Below are 9590 nucleotides of genomic sequence, written 5' to 3'. Positions count from 1 at the left end.
AAAAAAACACCCCTTCACTTGGCTAATGTGACATTTCTGTCTCATTGGTTGCCACTGGACCATAGAAACATGCGATTAAGATGGACTTGCCCTTTATTTAAGGTTTTCCACTTTAGTTATCAGTGAAATCTGCAAAGCTGCACAGCTGGGAGTCAGCTTACACAGATCTGATTAGCCTCGTTCCAACATGTCCCTTCCAATGTTACTCACAACACAAACCGGCCTTATAAGCCATGATAGTGGTGTGATCGTTTCACTGGGATATGAACCAAGGGCTAAAGAAAATGCTTCCTGGGAGTATTGCTCTGTTCATGCATAAAGCTCTTTTTATAAAGAAATGTACAGTGTCATCGATCTATCTAAAAAATGTCCTGATGTTCAGTATAGCTTCATCTATCACTACGGCCGTCCTCCTCTGCTTGTACAACACCACTATAAATACAGTTAATGTGCTTTGTTGATGTATTCGACACAGGAGAAATGGGCAAGCTGAAGGATATTGGCAGGTTCAAGACTGCAGCTCTTGTGGGGAGTTCCCAGTCTGCAGCTGTAAGACTCTACAAAAACTGGTCCATGGAAGGAACGTGGTAAACCAGCGACAGGGTCAGGTGTGGTCCGATCCAACAGATGAGCTGCTGTAGCTCAGATTCCAGAAAAAGTTCATGCTGGTTCTGGTAGAAAGGTGAAGAATGGCAGTTTGTTGTGTATGGAGCTCCATCAGTCAAGGTGCCCATGTCCAGGCAATGTTACGCTGCTGGGAACTGTGCTAATGCTCTGCTGGGAACCTTGGGTCCTGCCATCCATGTTTATTGATAAGGACCACTGCCACCTAAGCATGTTGCAGAGCACATACACCGTGCTCCCTCTTTCAGCAGGATAACGCATCCTCCCACAAATCAGGAAAGGTTCTGGAACAGTTTGAGGATCACAGCAACCAGTTTGAGTTTGAGGTGCCGACTTGGCCTCCAGATTCCCCAGAGTTCAACCCAATCAAGCATCTGTGGGATGTGTTGGACAAGAAAATCTAATACTTGGAGGCTCCACCTCACAGCTTACAGGACTTAAGGATCTGTTGCTAACATGTTGATGCAGAAACCACAGCACACCTTTAGGCGTGTAGTGGAGTCCATACCCTGATGGGTCAGGAGGAAAAACACTATATTACACAAAAGAAAGGAAATGGAAGAACGCAAATGAGGAAGCAAATGGTCTTCATACTGGTCGTGCAGTATGGTTTAAATAAAGGTTAGGTTAAATACTTATGGTTTACTGAGTCACTGTAGGGCTCATGACGCACTGTGTTTATCATCGTCTGCTATGACTCAACAAATTCAGGGAGTCAGAGTTTTCTTCATACAATAGAGCCAAGAAATAAAGTATTTAACTGTAACTTCTAACAGCCATAAAAGTCGACTGCACAGTACATATTAGCAAGGCTGTTATTATTGCAGTACATCCTGTAACCTTTACAACAGAAGCATTTCAATAACTCGTGAATTTATCTTGACTCTCTGTTATCATATTGCTAATGCTAATGCTAATGCACATGTAAGTGGTTTAGTATCTGTAATGAGTGTGAGGAAATGATAAGAAATATTTATTACATGTTAAACAAAGCGGGGAACGACGCTGAGTGCTTCTCACATCCCAGCCTCAAGCAAAAAACAAGCTGCCTCCATTAATATTTCCTAAACGAGACAAAAATCTCAATTCCTTTGCAAAGCTGTGGGACAGGAAGAGCAGCCTTCTGCCCTGCAGATATGTAGTGTGATCTGTATTATAGGCTTGTATGAAAGGCCCTGCAGAGTCTTGAATGAACCAAAAAGGCAAAGATAAAACAGCATTTGTGCTTTTGTAAACTGTGACCACTCGTTGGCCTTTTCCAGTATTTTTCTTTTTTTATGCAAACCATTTCCATCGTCATACATATTTATGTGAAACTAATGTCAGGATTTACACACTCGGTGCAACAATTTTATCACGTATACCCATTATTTTTGAAGGGCCCTGGTTATGCGCACGTTTCCAGGGTAAAATAAATCTGATATGATCTGAAGCGCAAAACAAGACGGACACAGGACAATGGACCGGTGGACCAGAAGGGTGCGTTTGCCCTTTAACTTTGCATAAAGGTCACATTTTAAAATGGAAATTATTTTTCAAGGAGGGTCTCTGAATATCACAGCTTTGGGGATTTTATGTTGGTCTACTGCAGGCAAAACTTGGCAACTGGGTGGCGAGAAGAGAATATTTTCAGTTTTCATTCAGCTTTAAGCAAAATCTAAAAATGCTGCTTTTAGACATTTACAATTAGATATCAGCATGCTGCTGTCAGATAGTAGTTTCAGTTCAAATCAATTTTATTTATATAGCACCAAATAACAACAGTCACCCACTGAGCTTCGTATTGTAAGGTAACCAGCCTACAATAATACAGCCCAACTACAATTACTTCTCAATTTCTGTTTTAATATAAAACCTATAAAGTCCTTCTTGAAAGGACGCTCCTGCTGGCTCTTTAATTATCTGCCCCTTAAGCCTTAATTACATTTACACCAACTGTAAGAAGTACTAACAATGTGTGCAGTGCACAGATACTCAAACCAACGTTACACATGCAAAGTGTTCCAGCATCGCCGTAGTCATATTTTTCTATGCTTGTTTCAGAAACAGCAATTACACAAACAAAACTCAAACAAAAACACTTACTGTGACGTTATTAGACGTGCATTTTTTATCTTATCCATCTCTGGAGGACGGGGATTAAAGGATCAAAGTATTTGAGACATAAACTATTGAAACCTCTCCACAAACACCAACCGAGCCCCAGTCTTCTCTGAATGCAACTGAAATGAAAGAGATTGTCTGTATTGATGCCGCTGTTGGCAGTTATGACTAAAATCCATCAGAGAAGTCGATCAGGTCGGCCTCTTTGGGGCATGAAAGTGAGTCAACAGAGGGAGGATCAGATCTACTTTATTGCCTGATTAAAATCAATTTGGTGTGTCCGATGCTGAAGGTGGAGGGATGGAAAATTGTTAAGAGTCTCCTCCTCCCCCACTATCGAGTGATTATAACGCGAGCCTGAAAGCTACACCTCCGTGACTTCAGGTGGCTCAGGGAAAACGGGAAAAAGGCCATCCGATGTGCCCCGTCATGCAAAACAGACAGACGCCACTAAAAGGTTACGAGACGCCTTTTTTTGATGTGTCGTGGTAAAAATCGTTTTTGTATTAGAACAAATAGCCCTGAGTTTGCCTTCTGCACGCAGGCACAACTTCACTCGATCCACTTTCACTCACTCATCGTGAATAATAATACGGCATGCAAGCAGTTTCACAGACTTATCACTACTGGTTTGAAAATAAGCGCTGTAAACATACCTAACAGCACACCAATAAGCATAAATGCTCAGTCAGTCGTTAAGCCTTTGACTTTTTCACAAATCCTTTCAGGTCAAATTAAGTGAGAAAATAAGAGTTCAGCAGTGCCACCCAAAACTGATGAGAACAAAGTCTAATTGTGGAATTGTGCAGCTCGCCTCATTACTCGATGCGTGACCTTTATGCAGCTAATGAACAAGGCTGGCAGCAACTTGTAGATTTGGGTTAATATGTGCAGGACCATACATGCTCTTTTTAAATGAAGCATGAGGATAGCTTATTAGGGGGGAAATAATAGTAAAACAACTTACATGACCTTTAAAGAGCCTTGTTACACATCAGCACAAACATAAATACAAACTTTACTGTCGCAAAGCTCCGAGCAGCAAATTAGAAATTCATTTGACAAAAATGGCTTTAAAAACAACTAAAAACAACAATAAAGTCGACAGTGAGGCGTGTCTGTGTGCTACGCACCGCTGTGGTCCTCACAGTCATCAATGAACAAAGCCTTTCATGTCTCCGTTTCCGAGGTCAAACTGTGTCATTTACAGTAGCAGTGATACGTTGTCACGGTAACATAGAGTAAGTATTTGTGTGAGCAGCCGCCGTTAACAATAATGATCAAAATGAGAGAGATAATCAATGTCAGCGCTTGAGCTGCAGCTACAAACTACCTGCTGCGGACGTGAGCAGAAACTCCACAGCAGATCAGTTCATCTCATGCATGGACTCACTCGTATGTACTCGTGTCCTTTAATATCCGAATGTGAAGTGATGTGTGTCAGCTAATGGAACTTCATCATACTAATTATCATTGCTCCCTTACCCATTTTACAAGTTCACTGGTTTTATAAATTAGGTTATACTGAAGGCGTTACTGCATAAATATTTATTTTATATACACTTCCTGCCAAATAAAGTGACAAACACACTCGGATTCTTCATCTGAAGTTCCAACATTAAGCTCGGTCGGTTATCGAATGTTTTTGTTAAGGTGACCTATGATCCAGCTGCATCTTTCTGTTACACACAAAGTGACCTTTGCAGTTGATGCTCTGACACCACTGGTGCAGCAATGCGGCCCACCAGCTGGGACCTTTGTATTTGCACTTCTTTTTAGGGTCACTTTAACTCAGTGGTTATGTTCAGGCACTACAAACAGCTTCGTTAGGTAAAGGAAAATATGGCTGAGCTGGGAGGGGCAGACCTCGCTGGCTCTGACACTAAAAACTACTCTGAAAGCTGCTAAACAATTTTCTGTGATGTAAACACTTTCAGTAGTGCATATGCATGTCAGCTAGCAACCCACAGACACACGACAGCAGATGTAGAAATGTCAGCATTGTTGAAGGTGGCTCAAAGATTTACAAAAAGACAAACGTCAAAGGAACATCAGCATAATTTAAATCAGGTATTTTTCTCTTACAGTGGAGGTCAGAGTAAGTTGGTTTTTACCAAACTCGATTAACTTAAAAAAGATGAAAAAAAGCATCTGAACTGATGTGATATGGAGAAAAATACTTTAAAAGAATTATATTAGGTTTGGAAATATCTCCTAGAGTCTCGAGCGATTTTGTTTGTAAAGATGAGCAGAGTTTTAGTTATATTTATTTATACAGCGCCAAACAACAGTCGCCTCAAGGTGCTTTATATTGTGAGGTAGACCCTACAATAATAACAATCATATGACCCCCTGTGAGCAAGCATTGTGGCGACATTAGGAAGGAAAAACTCTCTTTTAACAGGAAGAAACCTCCAGCAGAACCAGGCTTCGGGAGGGGCGGGGCCATCTGCTGTGATTGGCTGGAGTGAGAGAAGGAAGACAGGATAAAGACATGCTGGTATTTTAGTAATTTTATTTGATTTCTGTTTGCCCGTCACAATCTTATGGAAGCCCGTTTCCACCACTAAATAAAAACAAAACAGCTAGTATCCATAACTCGAAATTTCGAGAAAATAACTCAAAATTTTGAGTTATGAATCCTTTTTTCTTTTTTTTTAGTCGCGGAAACGGGCTTCCATACAATCTGCTCTCTGTCATCAACAGAATTTTTCCAAATAGAGATTTTTTTTATTTTCCAAACAGTATTTTCTGTGCACATTCATCACAATCAGCAGGAATGTTCAAAACACACCAAAACTGCAGGACTGAAACATTTATGGAGCTGTCCAACTCCACTGAGAGGCATGATTATTAAACCCCAGCCACGTCATTCTTCGGCTCTTCTTTACTGTTTAATGAAAAACAGCTTTAAGCCAAACAGGTTTAAAAGGTTTATTGCAACATTTTAAAAGTGTACAGCAAATCAATACATGCAAATAAAAACGAGGAGGGAGCAGACGCCAAACAACCATCAACAACGCTGTCTAAGCAGCTCAGACACATGTCTTGCAGCTGCTCATTTCTGCAGACCAGGTATTTCCACAGGTGTGGATTTGAAAGCCGTGTTTACTTTCTGCATTTTTAATGAAATACAGTCAGAGATGGAGAGTCAAACACAGTACAAGCTCAGAGCAGCAGAAGATGAAAACTAGACTACTTGACATCCACATTCAAGACAGACTTTTTGTCTCTTTCCCTTCTGATTTTTTTTAATTATTATCCTGTTTTCAAAAGTCAAGTACACTAGAGGGAGGATGAAGAGAAAACTCATGTAACATGTATATGAATAGTGAAGCTATTTGACCAAAAAGGGACGCTTCATGGAAGAAAACGTGCTGCTGTTTGAACCACCTGGCATTCTTAATACACACATACAGGCACTGGCATACTTTAGCTTTTCTCTACATACAGTAACAGCAAATATTCAGCTTGTTTAGAGAGTTAAGGCAGTAGTATTAAAACTAAAAGCTACACATTACCGCTGCATTCCTCGCATTATCTGACGTAGATTCGTCAGGATAATCGGTCGACTTCGGCCTGTCTGCGATAACGCCAGCGTCTAATTTTCGTTCCTACATGTTTTTCTGGCATTTCTAACAATTCTGTCAAAAACAGCAGCTTTGTCTTGTTTATTGTCCAATGAATTACAGCAATTTCAGCTGAGAAAAGAAGCTGAAAGCTTTCAAGCTTTGCAAGACAAATGATAGCAATCCCTGCTCTTGAAAAGATGAGGAAGGCTTTCAAGCTTTCAAACATGACAGTTAAAGAGAGGGTTTTGTACTTTGCATGGTACTCAACACATTCACTGACTGGCAACCAAAAAAACCCCAAATTCTACAATGACATGTTTCTGCATACCGAAGGACGCCGTGTTGATGGGGTTTCTTTTCAGTGTTCTCTAATTAGTTTCCTAATTTAGGCCAAAATCCATGACAACAAACTTTGAACATGTCTAAATGTCTCACGTGGAACAAAAGAATAATCAAGCTTTTACTGAGTTTGTTTCTAAGGTGAATCTTATTGGATAAAGTGCAGAAATATTTCAAAATCAACAATAAGGAATCAAATATTGAACTAAAAGGTGAATTCAGATGTCTTCCTCTCTCATTGCCTCCGTTCTTACTTATGCTTAAAGATTGGCTGTCAAACGTTCCCCGCTGGTTTTTTCACGGGTGCTTTTCAGAGGAGCGCGATAGCTGGTAGCTGTTTGCGAGGAGCGAATAAGGGCTGGCATTTTGCTATCCCTCCAAGACACGGCTGCAGTGCCAGTGAGGCGCGAGCACAGTGGGGTGCTGGAAAGAGACATGAAACATCATTCAAAATTGAAGTTGTTCAAAGTGAATCGATGTGAGAAAAAGCAGCCAGTGCCTGCGAGTGTACGTGTGGATGCGTCCTCCTAGTGGGTGATACTGCCTCAACAAGACAGTGATGATGCAATCTGAGGGGATTCAAAAGAACACAGTTCAGCATTAAACGGTTGGAGCACATTTTTCACTGAACTCCCAAAGCAACGCTATGTCAACACCTGAATCTAAGCTTATGCATATTTAATGAAAGACTGTAGTAGTGTTGCTCTGATAAAGACCTCATTAGGTACAAGATGTAAAACCTATGTTTCAGGTCTGGTGCTGACAGCTGAAATTATTATAAACGTCTTACTTACATGGACAGGGAAAAAAACGAGGTAAGCTTGGCTATTTGTCTCCACAGGAAACACGTGCGGCACCGCCAGACTCAACACATGACTTCATTTCATGAGTAAATGGTTTTCACCTCCGGAGTTTCCAACATGGAGACTCAAGAAAGAGCAGCAGGATTCATGGGAATAAAAAAATACAAGGTTTATTATTGAAACCATGCAAATGAAAATTGATCAGTTTCACCAGCCTCCATGGGTTAGAAACACACGGAAACTGAAACTTCCTTTAAGGTCCGAGTGCAGTGAGACTAGAGCACGAACATAATAACACTGTCCAAACAAGTGGCTTTAAATATGCATCCATTTTATTGCACATATTAACCGCACTCTGCTGCGTTTGCATTTGAGCGGAAAGAATTTGAATTCAAGTTTCCTTTTTCATTTTCATTTCTCGAGCATTTCAAACAAAAGCAGCAGTTTTTGGAGCAGCAAGGTGGATCAAAACCAGTAATCTGATTACGCTTTAAGTTCTGTGCCAAAGCAGCCAACAGGTTATAAAATACTGTTAATCAGAAAATGCTGTTGGTAAGACTATTAACTCGAATGTCTGGTGTCCTCGTGTAATAAATCCTTGAGTCACTGCAAAGGTGTGCAGAAGGTTCATGTGCAATTTCAAGTCACGACTTTAAGTCAACTTCAGGCAGGTGAAAAAATGAAAGAAAAAATATTCCCAGTTCTTATCTCAGAAGAGAAATATAATTATTTGCAGCTTCCTGGGTTCGAGGCATCCAATCACAGATGAAATGGGAAAGCTGCAGTATTGACACAGACCGGTGCCCTGGGACGAGGGCTGTTCATGAGAACAAAGCTGGATTACACGTCTAATTGTTTACAGAGCTGCTAATAATCTGAAGGTGTTTGACACATTTCATGTGAATGTTCTGAACGTAGTGTACGATGGCTGCGTGAGCGCACGCCCCAAAAACTCTTTGCAGACTGGAAGAAAACAGACCGTCGTGGCTTTTGCTGCGACGCTGTAGTGTTCAGCTCTTCACGGTGCATTTGCATAAAACTGTGCCGAGCAGCTTCACACAAACCACACATCAAACACTCGCCTCCGACATGAAACTGGCACATGTTAATGGTTTTATAGGGAAATTATTACAAATCTGTTGATGGGCGAGAGCGGGGATGCAGCGGCCTGTATGAGTGAGCAATTCCCAGGTTTCAAGCACATGGCCGCGCGATAAAGAAGCTGTTGTGGACACGCCGCCCTGGCTGAATTAGCAGGAAATCTGTGTCTGGGCTACACGCCTTACATACTGCAGAGAAATATGCAGGCGTAGTCAAACTGACCTGTGTTAGCTCACTGGTTAATAGCTGTTTTGGGAGCAGTACTGATTTAATGTTTCCATTATGTGAGAGCAAATAAAGCAGTGTCAGTAATTAGATCTTAGTTGACAAGCCCAGACAACACAGCCTCGTTAGCAGAAAGCAAACAAACGATTCATTCTTACGTATATGCTCCGGCACAGCTTTGTGATGTTTCTCCGTCACTGTGAAATGACCCAGTTTTAACAGACTCGTTCTTCAAAACAAATGTTTTATGTTCCAGCTCTAAAGAAAACTTCACTGACTATCCTGACGCACCCATTCGTGTGTCACTGTAGGTTTGGGTGGCTGCAATTATTCCTGGTACCCACACCGGATCTGAAGCTTTTCCCACTGGAGTCCAGTTGGAGGAAATGGGGAATAAAATGCACAGCTCTAGTTCAGAACACGCATGAACTCCAAAGTAATATTGAGCAGGAAATCAGGCCAGAGCCTTTAAGGTTACAAAATGTCTCCGTCTTTGTACAGGAACTGGATCCTGGCTGGGTTGTTGTTAGTGATCGGAGCAGTCGGGGGTCGTTTGAGTAAAGTGGCATCAAACTACCTACAGAACAGAACACGTGTGTCAGCTGCAGACTAGTGATGGGTCGGTCGCGAACAAAATGGCTCTTAGAGCCGGCTCCTTATCGCGAGCCGTGGGGGTTTTTGTTTTTCTTTCTCTCAGCCTCTCTCTCGCACTTTTTCCCGCGTCACTCCGCACGCCAGCCTTGTGCTTTACGCTGGGCAGAGGGGGGAGGGGCGGTAGTTACACTCAGTAGCACAGGAACAGAGCGGGAGGGAGAGAGAGAGC

At 41.7% G+C, this 9590-nt stretch overlaps 1 protein-coding gene across 1 annotated transcript in view; it reads right to left on the bottom strand.

The window, feature by feature from the left end:
* Positions 1-9590, bottom strand: part of lrp1bb (low density lipoprotein receptor-related protein 1Bb) — a 249953-nt gene that overhangs the window by 192373 nt on the left and 47990 nt on the right. The window lies entirely within an intron of this gene.

Source organism: Pundamilia nyererei, unplaced genomic scaffold, assembly GCF_000239375.1.
Source record: "Pundamilia nyererei isolate P.nyererei 1_Seehausen unplaced genomic scaffold, PunNye1.0 scaffold00135, whole genome shotgun sequence".
NCBI lineage: Eukaryota > Metazoa > Chordata > Actinopteri > Cichliformes > Cichlidae > Pundamilia > Pundamilia nyererei.
The sequence above is the reverse complement of the archived record's forward strand: the minus strand, read 5'-3'. Positions and strand labels throughout refer to the sequence as shown.